Source organism: Anas platyrhynchos, chromosome 1, assembly GCF_047663525.1.
Source record: "Anas platyrhynchos isolate ZD024472 breed Pekin duck chromosome 1, IASCAAS_PekinDuck_T2T, whole genome shotgun sequence".
Classification (NCBI taxonomy): domain Eukaryota; kingdom Metazoa; phylum Chordata; class Aves; order Anseriformes; family Anatidae; genus Anas; species Anas platyrhynchos.
Window position 1 is genome coordinate 97627020 of NC_092587.1, and position 20855 is coordinate 97647874.

At 38.3% G+C, this 20855-nt stretch overlaps 1 protein-coding gene and 1 long non-coding RNA gene across 6 annotated transcripts in view; one reads left to right on the forward strand and one right to left on the reverse strand.

Annotated features, from left to right (window-relative positions):
- Nucleotides 1-20855, reverse strand: part of HTR1F (5-hydroxytryptamine receptor 1F) — a 116110-nt gene that overhangs the window by 74679 nt on the left and 20576 nt on the right. The gene's annotated exons all lie outside the window — the stretch shown is intronic.
- Nucleotides 1-20855, forward strand: part of LOC106016451 (uncharacterized) — a 104810-nt gene that overhangs the window by 66519 nt on the left and 17436 nt on the right. Inside the window, exons 1-3 of one of the 4 annotated variants that reach the window (XR_011804084.1) lie at nt 4801-4886; nt 16089-16224; nt 17488-17608. This is a non-coding gene — a long non-coding RNA (uncharacterized lncRNA). Of the gene's footprint in view, nt 1-4800; nt 4887-4937; nt 5671-16088; nt 16225-17487; nt 17609-20855 lie in introns of those variants that run through there. The other 3 variants (XR_001189176.5, XR_002401157.4, XR_011804090.1) reach the window with 3 other exon arrangements.

A 20855-nucleotide genomic window follows, 5' to 3' on the forward strand; every position in this document is an offset into this window, starting at 1 on the left:
TAACTAGCCATAGAGTACTGTATGTATCACTGAGGATATGTTTAATTCCAGTGTTGGGTTTCTGGATTATGGCTGAAAAGCCTGGGGAAATTTATTCCTAAATACCACAAGACCCACATGGCTAGATGAAGGCAGTCCCAGACAGGGTTAATGCTGTGGGAAAGGCCATTTCAGTTGGTTAGTGCCTTGGCTAGTACTGACAACAGTAACATTTGGGGCAGAGTATGCTCAAAGCGTGTTAGTGACAGAGATGAAATTGAGATTCCCAATCCCAAGGGAATTGGGACAAGTCTGTTTGAGACACAGCAGAAGGAGGCAGAGGAGGACGGTGGTAGGGCATGGAGAAAAATGTGTTGAGAGTTGCATTTGCTAATCTGGCCATTGCATGGAAAGTAGGAGAGAGGACAGGGACCCCCTGCCCATTTGAAACTTCTGGGGCTCCAGCACTGGCAGACTTGGAAGATGAGCATGTAAGCTGCAGTGCTGGCTTCATGTATGCCTGTACCTGATGATGCTCTGAGAACTAAGATTTATTGATGGGTGCAGCAGAACCCTTAGAATTTCTGCTGACAAAACCCACTGGCATATGGATGCTTTTGCAGGAGGAAGATGCCACTGCCCTCTGGTTGAGGCAGCACTTAAGGCAAGGATTACAGTTGAGGAGCTTGGCAACAGGGTTTGACTAATTATGCTTATTGTTTCCTCTGAAGACATTTGTGTGGCAGGTTAAGGAAAAGGTTGATGATAAAATAGAGCAGCTGGCTCCAGCTACAAAGGAAGGACTGGGAGGAGGATTGGTACGAGCAGGGGCAAGCGCTGGATGCTGCTGGTAAAAGTAGAGCTATCAAGGGAGGCTGACAGAAGTGGGAGAGAAAAAATGAGTGGAAGAAGGAGCATTGAGGGTGAAAAATGGGAGGGAACAGACAAAAGCAAGATGCAATTTCCTAAGACTTCTATTTTCATCCCTGTCCTCCTTCCTGTCGTTAGGGTGCACCCTGATTCATAGCCTGTCCTCTCAAAAACCAAGCACAGTGCAAACTACATCTTTCTGTGTTGTTTACAGTAAATGCTTTGATGGCTCTTTAGAGGACCTGGTCATTTTCAGCATCCTGAGAACACTGCACCCTCTTTTTCTCTAGTGCTTTTTAGCAGAAGACAAAACACAGAGGACCCACTTTTTTTTTTTTTTTTTTTTTTTTTTTTTTAAAGGGTGGTTTTGTTCTGAGCAGTTTAAGTAAATACTATTGTGTTGTGAATATCAGTCCTCTTCATTTACCAGAACAAGAATAGTGTGTTAAAGAAGTACCTAAGTGTTAAAAAAAATTATCCAGACAGTATAGTTGATAAAGAAAATGTGTAAAGGGCTATTAAATATATATATGTGTATCTATATATATATTTGAATATAGCTGAAGGAACGAAACACCAAGTGTAGCCAGCTGTTAATAAAAACACAGTTGCTTCTGGAATGAATAAAAGAAGCAGCAAGGTACTGACTGTGAAGCTGACATGATACTGCAACTTGAAAACTAATTCAGGAAAGAAGAGAATTTAAATAACATTTGGATGCAACAGCAGGAAACAGAAGGAACAGGTGTTTAACAAGATTTTTTTTTTCAACTGTTTAACCTCTTTGTTAATGCCAAAACCCAAACTCTGTCAGACTCTGGCTCTATGTAGTTTCTGTAGTTGTTCTTTTGGCTGTTTCACGCCTCAGAGCATTTCTTCTGCTGTGCATTTGTCTCTAGGGAGCTGGGCCTGTATCTCTAAGTACTTTTGATCTCCATTGTACGTGTCACTTTCTCTTCAGGAGTAAGTAGAATTACATGGCTGTGAATAAGGCCCGGCATTTGTTACTTTGCTCTGCAGGTTCACTGGAGCATCCGCAGGAGAGATTTTTAGATCTCCTTGCAAAACTGGATGAAATTTTTTGCCTAAGACCTAGAAACCAGGGAAGGCTTTTCTCTGTGATCATCGTAAAATATAAAAACATAAATAAGTGTTTTGTGGTGTTTCAGGTACTGGTGTAGTCGTCAGGGATATCTCTTAGTAAAATAGGTCTCACTGCTGACAGCCTGCTGAGTGACTTGGAGTGCATAATACTGAAGTGGCTTTACATCTTGGAAGAAGCTTCTGGTTTAAGCTACCTTTTAGCAAAGAGTTCTTTCTCTCTAGCCTTTTATGCCAACTTCACACTGTTGCTTGGGTTCAGGAAGTCAAAAAACAACAACAACAAAAACAGACATGCACAAAACCAAAACAACCTCCTTCCTCCTCCCGTCCCCCCAACTCTATAGTGACATCTGTTTTAAAGAGGTGCCTTTTAATGATATGAGCGTTTACTTCTATCGTGACTTTAAGAAGTTCCTTCTTGAATTTCTGTGAAGGGTTCAGGGTCTGATGAGAACAAATTATATACTGTTATATCTGTAAAAGCATTGGACAACGGAGTACATACTTGATGTCAGATTTTGCCTGTGTGAACCTCCCACTCCCTTAAGCGCACCCCATTAGACCTCTGCCTGGCAGGGACTTTTGCATATGTATCTCTAACTCTTTAGACCTGTTCTCACAGAAAATTTTCCCATTAGTTGCTGCTTTTTGTTCTTATTATTCCTTCCACTTCTCTTCCTCATTGCTTTCTCACCCAGTGTGCAGTCCAACCTGCTGACTGATGTTCCTCTTCCAACAAATTAGTGTTTTTGATGCTAGAATCTTTTTCATTCCCTTTCCTTGTTTTTATTTTTTTAACAATTAGATTTTTTTTTTTTTCCCTGCACATGCTGTTCAACTCTCCTTGATAATCTCACTGTTCTCTGAATAAACAGATTCATCTTCTCACTCCATTCCAATATACGTGTATACAAGAACTGATTATCTCCTGCACCTTGCTCTCCCTGACCAGCCTTTCTATCCAGGGCAGGGTTAGATTTGCTGTCAGGTCACTGAGTGCATCAGCACATTCTGCAACCTCTCTTTTTAAACAGTTTTGCTGCCTGGGCCAAGAGCTATGACATTTGTTATCAGCTTATGATATATTTTTAATTGGGTATTACTTGCTAGATGTTAGCTCCAAGGCTGCTGGTGACTTGAGTTTCCCTAATGGGAATCCCATTTTTTTTTTTTTTTTTTCTGGTGATAATGCACTAAGGACACACTTGTTTGTGCAGGTTCCAAGCAGATCTCCAGGATGTGGCTGTTTAAAGGGGAAAGCACAACTCAAAACTCAGATCTGAAGGGTCCATCACTGGATATGTTTAGCTCACAACTTCCCTCCTTGTCTTTAGCTTGAAGACATTTTGTGGTCTGAAGTTCAAAGTGATCAGCAACATATGATAAAAGATGATCTCTTAGGTAACATGATCCAAATAATTGCAGCACTTCTCTTAAAACCAGTGTTTTGGACTTCATTGTTAAAGTCTTTAGGTTGAGTGTATGAGTCCATGTAAGCATTGGGCTTTATAGCAGCACAGTCTGGAGACATGAAAGTGGGCAGTGAAGCTGTGTCACCACCAACAAAATATTAAAAAGCAGTATTTTAAAATTTCTTCCTCACAGATCTCATCCTGCTCTCAGACAGCATGAAAACATGTACTGCTCAGTATTTAATGACATCTGCTGTCCTTGGGGCATGGCTGCTTTTGTGTGTAAAGTACACACAAAGTCCAGCTCCACTGAAAAAGAACACAAATACGTGTGGTGCGTTGAATGGGCCCTTTTGTTACTTCTGTCCCATTTGCCAGTTTACAAGAGACTATGTGTGGATCCTGATACCTTCCTATGTGGCAGGATGGTTTTGAGGAGTTCAGACATGACAGTGGTTCAACCCATTAAGCAGATGCTTTGTAGAACTGATGTCACACCATTTCTCACTCTAGAGAGTTGCTTTCTGTTTTTTTTTTTTGTTTGTTTGTTTTTTTTTTTGTTTGTTTTTTTTTTGGTATATGGTTGCCTCTAAAAATACTGTTCTATGAGGGAAAATAATTTCTGTTGTTACAGGAGCTAGTATTTATGACAAAACAATGTAAAGCAGCCCTATGTAAATGATGAAATTAGCCATTTTCTTCTGTTGTGATTTGTTTGTATCTGTCTGTATATTGTTTTCCTTGATAACTTGAATTTTAACTCCCACACCTGCAAGTTACACCATATGTTTTAAACCATTTTGGAAGTAATGAATGGCTAGAAGATCACACTTTTAATGAAAAGCCATTATTAGATGAGTGTTATAGAAGTTTTTTTTGTCTGTGTTTTTTTTTTTTTCTTTCTTTTTTTTTTTTTTCTCTCTACAGTTTCCTTTCAGTCAGTATACTAAATATTCTCTTATGCAGAATTCACTGCATATTTATATAGAAGGGTTATTTCACTTGTGGTCTGGTCCTATTTGGAGAAGGAATCCACCTGCATACATTCCCCAATGTTTCCCTTTCTCTTTCAGTGTTGATTGCAAGTACACAAAATTAAAAGCAGACATTTTAGATCTCAGTAAACATAACCAGAGGATGAATTCATCTTAAAAGCTGGCTAGGACACTAATGTCACAATTCACATATTATTTTTGTCAGCAGCATGTTCAAACTACCAAGGCTCTTCAAAATCGCAGCTGTGATATCTACAATAAATGAACTATAGGAAAGCTGCAGTTAGGTCATACTGCCTTGTCACTGCAGATGAAACAAATGATAATAGCATTACTGCATACTGTTTCTGCAGTGTGTTTTGTTCACTGAAAACAATTGTAATGATTAATGATGTCATAATAATGTATGCTGAATGCCTTTTTTCCTGCTCTGGGTGATTGGCTTAGGTAAGGAGTGTGATGGAGTAGACCAAGCTCAGCTGGAGCAGTTTGGTCCCTGTTTTGTGGAGGGCAAGTACAGAGACAGGTGATGGAATTGGCTGGGAGGGGAGGATGGGAAATTGGCTAGGACCAGGTGGTTTTGGCGGGCTAGATGGGGAAGGGGAAGTTCTCTGAATGAACCAGCTGGAAAAGCTAAGGCCAGTATGCTGCTTTTTGGTGGGGAGGAAGAAATGCTCCAGGATATCTATGTACAATTATATATGTCTTTATGAGTGGAAAGAGGCAAGTCTCCAGAGTTACACATTGTCGGTCATTGCAGCTGGTCAAGTGGAGGTGTTAAAATTAGACTGCTGGCTGAAAGACTATTAGGAAGCCAATTTAGGTATTTTACTGTGTTTTAGCAATTTAATTCTTAGAGTAACTCTTATGGGGCTTGCTGTCAATTATTTCAAACAGCTTGAAAAATGCTTCTGCCTAGGGTTAATACGATCAACCTGAGAAGAATTTAAACTGTTGCTTCAGAGCACTCGCATAAACATACGTTCCACATCTACAATTACATGTTTTACAGAATGAAATTTATTTTAAGTGCTATTAATGGTTTGGAAGGCTTGTACTAGCCTCCTGCATGCACAGGCTATTTGACCACAAGTGTCTGATTCAGAAGGTCTGCAAAACATCTACTTTGCGTGTTTGCAAGCAGTCCAGGAATAAATTGTTTGATAATGCTGTTACAAACCTAGGCCATATGTGATAAGTAACAGAAGCCAAGAACAAATAAGAGTATTGTGTGTGCTAAGTGATTGCAATAGTAGGTAACTTGATGAGCAAAATGCACAGAAGTCATAAAATTATGCCTCATGCTAAAGGTAAGAGACTGTTTTTATGTTGGGTCACCTTTTGCTTTTTTATTTGGGCTGAAGTGTTTTTTTTTTAGCTTGAAGGATGCGTAGATTCCTTCCCTAGCCCTGGGAGCTGTGTTGGTAGGTAAGCTGGCTCATGCTACTTGCAGTCTGTCTCTAACTGCAGCCAGTTGATGGGACCAACTTTGGGGCAAAAAAGCTGAATTCTGAAAGGCACTGCAGACTTAATCTCAGGATTCAGAGGAAGGAGAAGGGAAAACTCAGAAAAGATGTATCATAGGTAGAAAGAACTCCACTCTTACTCTTGGCAGGTAACCAAAGAAATACCAGTGCTGAGGCTTAATGCAGTATTAGTGTCATGCATGTGAATTTTGTTGGCTGTACTATTGCACCATTCAAGGATCTGTAGCATAATTTACTGTCTGCAAAAAATTCTTAGGTGTATAAATCCCTATATAATGTGAATGAACTCTGTTTTAAAAGAGTGTGAGTTCCTTGTCGCAGCTGTCTTGTCTGGAAGGCTGATCCGGATTTTCATGTAGACAAGCATAAAGTTAATTTTTTTTTCTTCCAACTTCCAATTTTGGTTGATTCATACAGTACTGTAAAATGTACAAAAGACAAAACAAGTACAAATTTGAATATATAAAAATAGTACAGAATAAGACGAATTGTGCTAATTGATCAATAGTGTTCATTTTAAGTAGGCACTCATGAAAAACCAAGACACTTGTTAAAAAAATCACTCCAAGTTGCCATTACTAGTGTATGATCTCTCAATTTTACTGCACATTCATAGGTAAGATATTTCTGATGTCCTGTCTATAACTAGCATATTAATTTTTAGATAATCGTTTATTTGGGAGGAAGAAGGAGCTAGATTTACAAATGACACAGTCAAGACACAGCTGTCATTTAACTGCAGAAACTTGAAATTGTTCCCAAATAGTGCTTAAAATAGATTCATAATCAAACAAAAGCAACTATTCTGTTCCTGTGAGACTGACAAATTATAAAAGTTTACAATCCATACCTCCCTCAAGTCTACATCTGATAAGCTTGCAGAGACTAAACACAAAAGTTTACCCAAGGAATATCGAACTACAAGGGATGCTGATGGGGTGTGGGGGGAGCAGGGAAGGTGATGGTCTATCCTTTGTGAGATGCACAAAACGAAAGCAGCCCAATTCTACACCAGAAGGTATATAATTTAAAACTACTTCAGAAGAGGATTGTTATATCTGATGTAAGTCTCTGTAGAAGAGCCTTGCCAAAGAAAGAAGAGGTTCAAACAGAATTGAAACATGTAGAGATGTGAGCTCTAATCGTAATTGTTTGCTCCTTCAGAACCTTTATAGTGAAAGACACTAAAGGTATTCTGAACTCTCACCCATGTGATTCCTGAAGACAATGGTTGCAAAGACTTTTGATTAAAACTAGCACTAACTAAACAACATCATTGCTGCCCCTGGGACGTACATGTAGATGCATTGATGGTAGGAGGAGGTGCACAGGGAATGGTACTAGGCAAACAGAGCCTTGTAAGGAAAAGTTCATCTGAAAATCAAATAATTTTACCTAAGCATTATGGATTTAAATTCACAGAAAGCTAGAGAATAACTTGTTGCATACAAAATAGATATTTGAAGTACTGGAATGAAATGTTTGCACTGAAAAGAGGCAGTGCAGGAATTTCTTGCAGGATTTTTTGAAGGAGTAATGTAAATAAAGACTATTTGCTCATTAGCATGGAAGCTAAGCAATGAAGAGACGGGATCCAGAAAATATCAAATGTCAGAAACCTCTTATATAAAAGTCATCAAAACAGCAATATTATCTTCTTCCAGTATGTCATATGGGCATCTTGGTTGATGAACAGCTAATTAACCTCATAGGCTAGAAGCTTAAAAAACAAACAAACAAAAACACAAAGCAGCCTGGATGAGCAATCTTTACACCTGGAAGAGAATACATTGTGCAATTAAAAGTTTGTTCAGATCCATGCACAGCCAGGCATCCTTTATGCTTGATGTAGTGTTCCATTCTCATATTATCCTTCCACTAAATGAATTAAATTAAATTAAGTTTTAATTCTGATTGTTTTTCAAAGCTTTTTTTTTTTTTTTTTTTTTTATGATAACTCTTTTGCGAATCACCTGCAATGATCTCTATACCGTATTCAGTGTCCAAGGCAAACTCAATCTGCAACCAAGAATATTCTTTACTGTAAAGGGTCCTTTTATTTTGTTAACTTATTGCAGCCTTTCAAGTTGGATGGAAATATAGGAGGACCACGATTTTAAAACTATTTTAATCCACCCATTTAAAAGTAGTAGTTTCTACTTCTAATGATATTAAATTCACCAATATGATGTGAGAAATTCCAGGGAAGAGATTAATTTTGTTAAATGTAGATGTATGCAATGCTAATCTATATTAAATATATATATTTTTATCTTCCATTCATATTCAGTAGCCCTTCTAGGGTACAGTGTTTTGTATCTGAAAGTTAAACTTTTAAGAGGTCAGAGGAATTACACTGTCTTTCTTTTAATTGGCTATAATGAGAATGTAGGATGCCCTGCTCAGACGTAAATATCTAAGTTACCTATGAAAATCTTGCTGAAAACAATGGCACTAATTGATACAACTTCATAAAAACAAATATTTGGCGGGCTCTAAAGTGGATCAGCAGTATCACTTGGAAAATCTCACCTACTAAAACTAGTTCTGTGTGTGCGCATCCTCAGTAAGAATGTGGGAATGGGACAATTCCTTTATAATGTACTTAAATCCAGAACCCACCGAGCAGTGATGTTGCTAGGTGACTCGTTATTAGCATGGACATTGACTGAAGCCTACTGCAGGAGTTGAATATCTGAGATTCTCTTTTGGGGTTGGGTAGACCTTCACAGCTCAGACCAAAGAGAACAGACCTGTGCACAGCAGCAACTCTTTATGATAATCAAGAGCCATTAGAATTGAAGTCTTTTATGGGCTCTTTATTTGTTCCACGAGTCTTCAGTTGCTGAGTATCACTGTAGTTACCAGAGTCCTGGAAGACATGTCCCTTGATGATGTGTCTTTCTTGAAGGTATATGTTAAACTAAAATACAAAATCTACATTACTTAGTTAGGCTATGTCTCAAGTGGGAACTTTATGACGAGGATGTAGTCTGTTCCTGAGCTATACACAGTACTCAGCTCTGTGCCAAATATGAAACTGCTATGGTTTGACTAGTATTTTATCATCTTGGAAATTTAATTTTCAAATGAGAACAAGAGTACTTAAACCCAGATCTCTGAGGGCTTTTCATCTTTCTGTTCCCTATTCCCCCTTTTCCCTGTTCATCTATTGAAGAGTGAAAAAGGGACCAAAATAGTAGAAGTTATTAGGATATTAATCCAGCATGTTAGCATTACTACCATTTAGCAGTTGAAACAATTATTATTGCAAAAGACTATGTAGTCTGGTTTGATGTGCCAAGGTCTTAAAATTAGAGCTGTTGTACTTGGAAAATAAAGCAAAAGAATTATTCATCTTAAATTCCTCCTGCTGGTATACTGCAGTTTCTGACTCCACGTCCTTCCAGGGTGGTAGAGACTACTTCTCTAAGCACAATGTTAACACAAAACCTAAAATCCCATGACCACTTTTGGTTGCAAGTTTGAAATGTTAGCCCCGCTTTTGTTTCTCTTTGTATTGAAGACTAGGGCAAACACTCTAAATTACAATTAGAGGAGGCATAGTTGAAACAGTGCCACACTCCACCTCTGATAAACCAGAGGTGAAAAAACATAAAGATATTGCTTTCCCCTTGCAAGAATCTTGTAATTAGTGTTTCCAGCTCATAACAGTAGTAGTAGTGCACAGGCTAAATTATTTAACAACTAATACATGTAAAATAATGAGTATGTCCAAACTGCCTGATACAGATAAAAAGTTACACCAAGTTCTTGCTTGGTTTTCTCAGACTTGTATCTAAAAGGCCTGTTGTTGTGAAATTTGTGTAGGCGTTGTGGTGTATTTAAAACTCCAAGGGAAATTTGAAGATCCTGTCCTATAAGTGTGTTGAAGTTCATGATTTAATGCAATGCCATGAGAGAAATGTAAGCTACTGGTGCTCATCAAAGTGAAAAGTTTAGGTCTTTATTTACTCATTTAGATACACTATTAATGTGTTATGTGGATCTAACAACAAAAAAAGTGCTTTATCCTTTTCTTTGAATATGTGAGGCTCAGACAGCACTGAGAACTATATGGCAGTGGATTTAAAAACAAGATTTTTCACAGTGAAGTAAGTGGCAGCCAAACAAGCTGCCTGCTCCCTGCTGCTTCTCCTTGGTGCCTCTTCTGCAAACTAATGCTTTCACCCTCTTTCTGGGATGAGCTGGCTATAAGGATCAGTGAAAACCCTGCCACAGGGGACAGAAGAGTTCAGTATTTTCATGTGGTTAGACATGGGGCATGCAGCTTGCTCTGGGTATGCCCCTGTGCTTAGGGCAGTCCTAGCACCACCTCAGCAGCTACTGTGTACTTGTGCCACCCCTCAGCATTTTAGTTGTTAAAATAATTTTATACGTAGAGAATGTTGCAGAAGGGTGGAAGAAAACTGCAAAGACCTGCAGTGGATTTGGAGAGTCTAAAGACATTTGAAAATAATTGAATCAAACCATGACCACCTCAAGGTCCCTTCCTTAAAGGTTTTGTTATTGACCATTTATCTGAGAACTAGACACAGAGATGGCACTAATCCCCCATGAATGTATACTGCAGTATAAACATTCCATTCAAATAATATATTACAATAAATAACATACAAGTTTCCCACAAAGTTTAGTCTCTCTGTACTAAAAAATGATGTATTCATTTATTAATATTTAATGTTTCTGCTGTGTAAGCTCCAGTGGTAATTTTCTGTAGGCAATTTGTCTTTTATTTACAGGCATGTATAATTGTACATGACAGCAGGGACATAAAAATATTTGCAGATAAATATTACTCAAAAATAAAATCTCCCCAATTTAAAAATATTCAAGGATGTTGAGGGATGTATTTTAAATGTTAACTAAAGAGCAGCTAAACATTTTTTAAATTATCCCATCTGGCACAGCTGTAAATAACAATCTGTTGGCTTTAAAGCATTTTAAATGTTAGACTATGTTAGCAAATGTTAGGATTATTTGTTATTAACTGACAATTTAATCTTATAGCACATTCATAAAGTTCCACAGTGTTGTCAGTAGTACGTATATCATTTCCTGCAGATTGATATAGTACTGAGAGAATCTTTGTGAAAACATATTTAAAGCACTTCATCTTTATGTTTGAAGATATTGATTTGGATAGAGTTAGAGATATTTGTCACCGTCTTTACTTTGATCCTCCTTTCTGCAAAAAGGCAATAAGCTGAAAAATTCATGCATCTGGAGAAGTAGGCAAGGCAGTTTCATTTGCCACTGGGAGTAATCACTTAGGCACGAGAGATTGGCTGACTTCTGGATGCGAGTGGGTAGAACATCAGTGTCTTGCAGACATTACACATCACCTAGCGGTCTTTCATCAAAGGAGAATTTACGTTTACAGGTGTTTCCTTACTTCTAGACAACTGGTGTGTAATATGTCTATAATAATTATTATGAAAAGCTGATATCAGTACAATAAAAGTAGGTAATGATTACAGATACCAGTATATGTTACTCCATATGAAAAAAGAAAGCGGGGGGATCAGTCCGCTCTTGTTGATAAACACTTGAATATTGGTATGAGACAGGCAGAGATTCCCAACCTGTTTCAAATCAAAATCAACTTTGGCACTTGGCCCATTGGTTTGGACACAACATTCTTTACCATAAGATAATTGTTCCAAAGTTGGAAATGTAGGTGCTAAAATACACTTTGTTTATTAAAGAATAAAACTGAATCAATGGTCTAATTTTCTCTTCCCAAGCCCTGAAAACTTTTGTCCCTGAAAATATTTTTTCACGGAGTTCAGTAATGTGAATGTGCTACAAGTATACAGCAAAGGGCAGAGTGAAATACAAGTGAAAGACAGCACCACTAAGTCCTAGGTACTTCAAAAGTTGTGCTGAAAAGAGACTTTCCTCTAACATCTACTACTCCAATGTAAAATTGCTGTCTACTTGTTATGTTATTTATGTGTATTCAAAGTTATAGTAACTAACTTTTAAAGCTGGTGTTTTAACTGCTTGCTTTGGTGTGCAAGCTCAACAGAGGAGATGTGTTGATGGTGAACCAGATCCAATACTTTCTTGTTTATCTTAAAAAAAAAAAATAATAAAAAATGCTGACAGGAAACAAAATGCCTAAGTGTCAGTGAATCAATTTGGCCAGAGGATTCTTCGTTAACAGTAATTATGCATGAGAAGAACTTTGCTTGATTGTCAGCTTGAGTTTGTAGAGCTGGCAGATTGCAGAAAACAAAATAAGTTTAACTTGCAAATAATGTATACTTGACATGGGAATAACTGACAGACAAGAATTTATAAAGTTCCTGCCTGCTGCTTTTATGGCCACTTTATAGGCTGAACTATCATTTATATGGAAGGAAAAAACACTACCATGCCCTCCTGCTGGTTTCATTGTGATTGAGCTGGTTAGAATGGGATGCTCAGGTCCAGAACCCCTTCAAAAACAATGTAGTAAAACCTGTTGACAAACAGCCTGTCCCTTCTGTGGAGCAGAAGTGCAGAAAAAAATCAGCTTTAACATAAGTGGCTTAGTGTCTGTGAAGTAGCCAGATTTAAGATTTTTTTAATCAGTTGAATGTAAGAATTTTCTTAAAGTTGAATCTTTTCCCCATTTGAATAACTGGTCTCACATAAGCTGGAAGAACTTCATATGGAGACTGTGAAAACAAACAAACAAAACCACCCAAACCCCTCCTGCGTGTGGGATCTAAGGATAACAACGTCTTGGCATCCCTCCAGAGCCCTTCTACATTTCAGCTAGGGAAGAAGTGGAGCGGGTGCTCCTGGGCTTTGCAGAATCCCCCGCTCTCTTGTTTCTCTTTTTAACTCAGGTTTGTAGAGGTTTTTCAAATACTACTCAAATACCTCAAACTGATCTTCTGAGGATGAGAAAAAATGCTAGCAAATTTAATTTCCAATTTTTTTTTTTTTTTTTTAAGTTGTCATCAAACTGAATTGCATAACTATATATCATTTTTTGTAAAGGCAGAATGCATTAAAAGGAGTCAGTAGAAAAGGGAATTGGTTTTAGGAACAAATAAATACAGGTTATTTCTTAAATGTCTTTGTTCAGTGACTGTTATATGGAGTCCAATTGAAATATATGTTTGTTCTGCAGGTTTTGTTTTTTTTTCTCTGTGCTTTCAAGAGTGAAGGAAGTTAGATTTGACTAAAAGGAGGAATTACAGAACTGGAATTTATGATACATATATTTGCAATTGCTACTTAATAAGATACATTCAGAAGTAGTGAAGATGTAATATACTCTGAAAATAGTAGACATTACAGAAAATTGCATGGCAAAAATGGATTAAATTGGATTTAGTGCCATCCATTACTCACTGGAAATGAACTTAAAAGAAGATGATACAGCTTGGCATACAAAATAATTATTTTAAATGTGTATGTGCAGTAAAAGGTTGTGTTATCATGTGTGCAACAGCTTTGGTGACCTTGGCTGGTAGGGGATTGGGGAATTTTGCCTTCAGACTACTGCAGGCTAATTGGCACTGCACTCCAGTTTTCCAAAAATAGAATATTTAACATTACTTCATTTGCAGACTTCTTTTCCTCTTAGACTGTTGGAAGGCTTTTTAATAAGAAACCTTAAGATTATGTTTTTGAAATATGTGGTTTAAACAGGTATATTGGTGCAAACGTAAAAAAGGATTTATCAAGGTGGTGTGTCAGTGGCAAAAACAAAACCCATCTAAAGGTCTGAACAATTCACAAACAAAACATGTACTTAGGCTTACTTAAGCCTGTTGAAGGAATGTCCCACTCACTCCAAACCTGAAAAGCATAGAAGTAATTATCTGAAAAGTCTTGGGCCTTCTTTTCTGTTCTTATATTGCAATAGTATCAATAGTTTGTTTTGGCTTTGACAGGCTTTGAATAAACTCTGCTAAAGTTTTAAGGTAATGGATTGAGGGGAAATCCTTGGTTGCTTTTCCTTAAATGTGTGTCTGCTTTGGGCAGCATGGATGCAGTCGATTACATGTGTGCTGAGCCACTGAGGAAATTCAGCTGTTGTTAGAGAAGGCAGGGCATGGCTTCTCCATTTCCTCTCGCAGCTCAAGGAAAAACTGGCAGAACTGGAAGAGTGCACACTGTGCTGATTTGTCGAAAATAAAGCTCTGTCTTGTGAGAGAATGTGTACCTCGTGTGGGGAGTTTGTCAGTGTGTGTATGCATATATTTTGCTGGAGTGAGACATATGCAAAACTGAAGGTAGTTAAACTGACTGATAATATTAACACAACAAAAGATTGTTGCTCCATGCTGGAATATTATCTAACAGGCATAGTGAAACATCTAGGACATCATGGAAGAATTGCAGAGACTTGATTAGAGAGAAATGGATAGAAAAAAGTACTTGAAATGCTCTTTCTTCTACCTACCTCAGGCAAATTTGTCACTAAACCCTTTTTCCAGACTGTGATCAGTCTCCACTTCTAACTAGTTTTGTGCCAGTCACTCTCTTTGGAAGATTGTTCCCAAACTTCGTTGCCTTGAAGGTAGAAACATTCTTCTAACTTCAGGATGTTTGCTCTCATGTTTGCCCTTTAGCCATTTTCTTTATATATATATATATATATATATTTTTTTTTTCATTTTCCTTCCCTTTTCTGTTTTTTACTGCAGTGATACACTTACAGACAGAACAGAATCCCTCTCCTTCTCTCAGCCATTATCTTGGCAAGCTGAAACAGTCTTTCAGCAACCTCTTCGCAATTGTATATTCATTTAAGTCTTGTTCTTTCAGAATTCTGCTGTGAAAATTATTTGGTCTCAAAAGACCAAATAAGCTCCTTAACAATCCCCCAACCTGATTCCTGTTAGCCTTATGCCTTTTGTTCCATGCTCAACATCTCCTTTGATTTGAAACAAGGCAGAGTATTTAGTTTTTTGTTGTGCCTAGATTATCTTTAATCTGTTCCATTTTTTTCCTGCATAGCAACTCTGTTTTCCCCCTGTTTGTTTTAATATCCCTTGCAAAGCCTAATTTTCACTGTATGTCTGCAATTGTTCATCTGTAACACTCAGCTGTTGTGGCTGCTCAGTACTTTCTTGTTGGTTTTGCATAAAAACAAACAAACAAACAACAACAACAAAAACACGTTTGTGTTGCCACTGCTTCTCTTACTAAGCAAGCCTATTTACACATTTAAAATAGCAAATTAGGATTTAGACAAGGAAAGCACACTTCCTAAATGCAGTACTATACTGTACTTCCAGATCAGGTTACTTTATCCCCTTGCTTTTCCTATCCTGAAAGAAGTTCTTGTAAGACAGGCACAACCTTTTGCTTGCTTAGCATTGTCAAGTATCCCATCTTGAATGTATACATTGGCCTCCAAATTATATTTTGGGTGGAAGCACGGAATCACAGAATTTCTAGGTTGGAAGAGACCTCAAGATCATCGAGTCCAACCTCTGACCTAACGCTAACAGTCCCCACTAAACCATATCCCTAAGCTCTACATCTAAACATCTTTTAAACACTTCCAGGGATGGTGACTCCACCACTTCCCTGGGCAGCCCATTCCAATGCCTCACAACCCTTTCGGTAAAGAAGTTCTTCCTAACATCCAACCTAAAACTCCCCTGGCGCAACTTAAGCCCCCCTCGTCCTGTCACCAGGCACGTGGGAGAACAGGCCAACCCCCACCTCGCTACAGCCTCCTTTGAGGTACCCATTTGTCTTCTATAAAGATTATGTAACTTGGGTCTCTGGTCATGTATATTTCTGCATTCTCTCCCAAGTGGTGATCAAAATAAGCTTTTCTATTACTCCATGGATAACATTTATGAAAAGTGTAGAAATTATATAAAGTTCTTTCTTTGGTAATTCTGAAGGAAAATACAACAGTAAGGTTAGTTGGTAGGCATATTTTTTGATAGTGTGGTATAAAATGAACGCTAAATAGAATTTCCACAATAAACAAACTTTTATAAGAATGATGGTAAATTAAGTTCATATATATTTTATGCTGTTGTACAGGTTTTGAAATCTCCTTTGTATCTGTTTTCTTCTCAAAACACCTCCTTATTTCATGTAGCCTTTTGTAACCTTCCATCATGTTTCTCTTATTTCCTTGAACTGTCTCTTTTCCTTATTCCTGTTTAACTCCTACTTGAAAAGTCATTTCTTGCTTCACCTGATTGCCTGAATAACACTAAGCCATTTTTGTTGTGAATATTTTGCAACAGGCAACTTTGAACATCGCAAGGTCTCTTGCCATCTCAGCACTGAGGGAGAGGAAGCTGTCCTTTGCAGCATCTGTTGCTTAGCAATCTGTTTCTCAGGTGTCTTTAGCTGTACGGCATTGTGATCAAAGCTTCAAAGGTAAGTGGAAAGGAAAATAAAAATGGGCTTGAAAAACACTGCAATCAAAGTGCAGCACTTGCTGCAACATGTCAGCGAATAGATGCCAGCAAAGCTTTATGCCCTGTGTGCCATTATGTACAAAAGGCTTCACCTGTTTTGCTAAGTACCTTGTGCTCTTTAGAAGGTACAACAGAGTTGTTACCATCTTGCAGGTCTCCACTGGATGGTATCACATGACTCTGTTCAAGATTTGAACTAATATTACTCAGCCTTGATTTCCAAACCACTATTGTTTATTTATTTATTTATTTATTTATTTTTTACATCACCACGGACAGTTTTATTAACCATTAGGTGGCATTCTTAGCAACAGCTGAGGACCAGGAGTAGTGTATTTCCTACAGGACAAAGTTAATGTGGATGAGATGGAGTACCCTGAGAAGCTCTGCAGTTTCGCACTCAGTCATCACTCAGAGCCACGGAGCCAGGCATTGCTTTGCATGTAACAGGCCATTTGTGTGACCCATTTGAGCCATTTCACAACACAGCAAATAGCCCAAACTGGCCCTGGCTAAAGGTGTGGAAGTTTCCCCTACTTTGGTCATATTGTGCTCATGCTTATAATAGGTATAAAGAAACCTTGTGAAATACAGCTTTATTAATACAGATGATGCCCAGGTTCTTGAGATGTCTGGCTTAATTTTATTCACACCATGAAGATCATAGAATCATGGAATCATTTAGGTTAGAAAAGACCTTTAACATCATCTACTCCAACTTTTAACCTAGCACTTGCCAAGTCCACCACTAGAAGATGTACTAACTAGCTAATGGTATCACTGAACAAAATTAGATGGAGTGATAAGTACCATCTGTGATGTTAGAGGGAAACCAAACATATCTCAGTGAGACCACCTGGTTACAAACAATATCTGCAAAACACAGCATAGTCCCAGCCTACTGTGACATTTATTTATTTTTATTTATTTTAATCTTTTTAGTTTAGGTATTTAAGTCCCATTAACTTTTGGTGAGATGAAGTGTTTAAATAATCTAGGGATTCATATTAGTGTTTTATCTGTGAAGTGACCTCTGAATGGAAGCATAGAATGTTCTCTGTTATTCAGAAACTTTATTCTGCTTATGATTTAAAAAAAAAAAAAAAAAAAAAAGGGATAACGCTAAGTAAATCACAATAAAGACATAAAATTCTTAGAAATCAATAAAGGTTAGGGAACCACAGGAAAATAAAAATATTTATAATCCCTTGTTTTTCTTTAGGGTTCACAAAATAAAGGAGTTCATTAGCCCATCTTTCAGAAGTATAACAGGAAAATGCAGTAGAAATACAGATGATTTCAAACTGTGCTCAAAGTTACTGCACCACCAGAGAGTTAAGCAGGTAAATTTATTTCCCAGCTAGGTGACTGTTGAGTGATTCTCTTGACTGTGATTTTAGAACTTCACAATGGCATTTTTGTATGCTGCACTGTTGGCAGGTGAGCAAAATCTACACCCCACTGCTTCTCCCCATCCTACTGTTTTGAGAGTTAGAAGATTGTAGTTATTTGTCATAATTTTATTTATTACATTTCATGAAAAAAGATTTTCAGGGAATAGGGTTGTTAGCAACGGTCCTCACCCACCTCCATGATTCCCATGTTTTCAGACTTTAGTCATTCTAGCGTGCAGTTGTGCTTCAGGTTGAAATTCTTTATTTACTACTGAGACAACTTTTTATAAAAAACATATAATAAAGTAGTCAGATGCTTTGCTGACTGGAGAAGAAAGATGGAACTAAAGCGTTGATTTGCCATGAACTTTTCCTTAACCTCCTGAGCTCGAAAGAACATTTTTCCTGTTTGTTTTATGCCTAGTTTGAAGTTTTCTCAGAAAGGTGTTTCCTATTTGATGCTGTATTAAAAAGTATAGGTCTTCACCAGCAAGACAAGGGAGTTGTCTACAGAAGTAACAGGTATAGGACTTTTGGTCAGATGGTATTTTCTTTTGCAAGTCTGGAGAAGGGAGAAGGGGATGGAAGCATGAGATAGTGAGGGTGGAATTGAAAGCCCCACTGAACATTGCTCTGCTTTTGGACTTCTTTCTCTTGCTCCTGCAAAATATACTGTATAGATAATAAAGGAATAAAGATTCTCCCTTACTTTTAAAGCATTTATTTTCATTATTTTGAAGGCCTGCCTATGAGAACAAGTTATTAAAAAATACGGTTTTGTTTGAAAACTTCTGTATAGTAACTAACAACCAAATTTGTTCATTTCTCACTACTCTTTTAAATCTGTGCAGCAGTGTGTCTGACACCATTGCATGACACCAGAGGTTAGTGTTATAGCATTATCTCCTGTCACAGGTGAAAAAGCAATTTGTGGTGGTGTTTTCTTTGTCTTTTCCTTCCACTCAGCCTGATCATAGAATTGAGTAGATGGCCAAGCTTGATATGGCCACTATAAAGAGGACCCCAAGGTTTAAATCTACTAGAGAAAACAGGAGGGGAAGAGGTACCCAAATAGTGAGGGCTGGAAGGAGGGCTAGTATGGGTATTATTATGAATAGTAATGGTGAGGAGGTGGAAGGTTTGAAGGTTTGAAACTGTACAGTAAACTCTAGGAATGCTGGTACTGGGCAGTAGTAGAAGCTACAAGTCAGTTGTATTATTCACCTGTATTTTGCAAACTTTCCCCATTTTCAGGCTGTTGTCAGCCAGCAGGGAGGAAAAGTGATTCTGTGAGATCTTTCATGACCTCATGGTGGAGATGCTGCTGTCTGTATTTGCAATTGCACAGCCAGGTGGCTTGTGAAGACCCAATTGCTTTGTCAGTTTGCACAAAGGAGGATGAAATCTAAGGAGATGATTTTGTTGAATTCTACCTGCACCAAATGAACTTCCAGTAGCTCAGCTCCCTGGGTTCAGAAAAGCAGTATTAATTTTCAGGAAAGGGTGTGAAGCAGCATGAAGGATATAAAACAACAAGGCTAAGTGTGAACACCCCCCAGCCAAATTTTGTGCCCTTTTCACAGCCCACGTTTCCTGTGGCTGGAGCCCTGCTCCCTGGCAGGGCTGGCTAGGCAGGGCCAGGCATGCCACTGCTGTCCTGGAAAGCAAATTTCATCCTCTGCATTGCTGCTTTATGATGTCTTTCACTTGCTAGGTGAAGTAAGATTTCAGCTGTGGTCCCTGTGGGTGCAGAGGAGAGTGGTTTTGGAAGGTTGAAAGAACAAAGGGTGGTGCATAATGCAGAGCCGGAGGTAGCTGAGCAAGGCTTGTTTGCTGGGTTTTGCATGATGGCTGTGGCAGCAAGAGACACCATTATTGGCAGGCAAAAGATCTTCAGAGATGCTTTACACAGCCAGTGAAGCTGCCTCCAGCACCTGTAGTTAATTGCGATGCCTAGTGGATCAGAAATTCCTTGTCCCCATAGTTTTCAGAACTGAATCTTTATTATTCCCTTTTAATGCTTTTCCAGTGTTTCTGCATATTTAGAGCATGGGTGGTTTTACAGAAGGGTGTTGAATTTATGTCAACAACAGCTCAAACATAATAAACAGTACAAGTTTTAGGGCACTGGAACATCAGACCCATCAGAAATGGTCCAACCATTTAATTGAAAGTAAAATAGTGGATGTGAAAAACTTTAAAACTATCAAATTCATACAGATGTTTGTTATTCCTTCCACAAGAAAATGTGATTTGCTTACTAGAAGATATTTTTTTTTTCCTCAGTGCTGAAGAAAAAGGGGAGGCTATTTCATACAGGAGGGAAAGCGACAGTCCCAGTTCATACTGCCAAGTGATGTACAGGCTGTTGCTTTGCTTGCCATGAGGGGCAGAGCTCCTCTAAAGAAGGGTAGAGGGTAACAGTGCAATACTAAAATATTTCCCATCTTCCGTTTCCATGCCATCTCCAGAACCCAGTTCTGTGTGTCCCTGTGTTTTATAACACTTTATGATCTCCTCTTTCTACAAGGCCTTCCCACACTTTCTTTTCCTGGTCCCTAACCAGACTTCGTGTTCTTATTCTGCCACTCCATTTCCAGTTTCTGACCCAGAAATCTGTCAGGTGTGGTGGGATATTGCTGGGACAGAGCAAAAGTGGTGGTGGAGCTGGGGGAAGGAGTTAAAACTGGAGACCAGGGAGCTTTAAAACACAACACAATAGTTATTGTGCTAATTCCTGTCTCTATGGCAACAATAATGCAATGTTTTTCCCTCTCCACTTCCCATGGTCTCCTCCTGTGCTCAGCCTGTAGATATGCAGGGCATGGCTGTTGGCCACCCCTTTGTTCAGCACAGAGACTTGGAGGGTGCCTGTGCAACTCTAAATTGGTGGAAGGGCTTTTGGGAAATTGGAGAGAGGTGGAGAAACAACTAGGAACCTCTTTGTGCAACTATATCCCTATGGAGATGGATAGATGCTGTCGTGAGGTTTTCCACCAAGGAACAAAAAGGCTCTCATTAAAATGGTGATGGGAGCTGGTGCTATAGGCAGTAATGTTTTTATTAGTATTGTGACAGAGATCCTGTCAGAATGAGAACAATATTACTAATATAGGTGACCCCTCAGAAAGACACTCTTGACCTTGAATGTATTATTTCTACTTTAAATTTTATATTATTGAAGGTTTGTACAAAC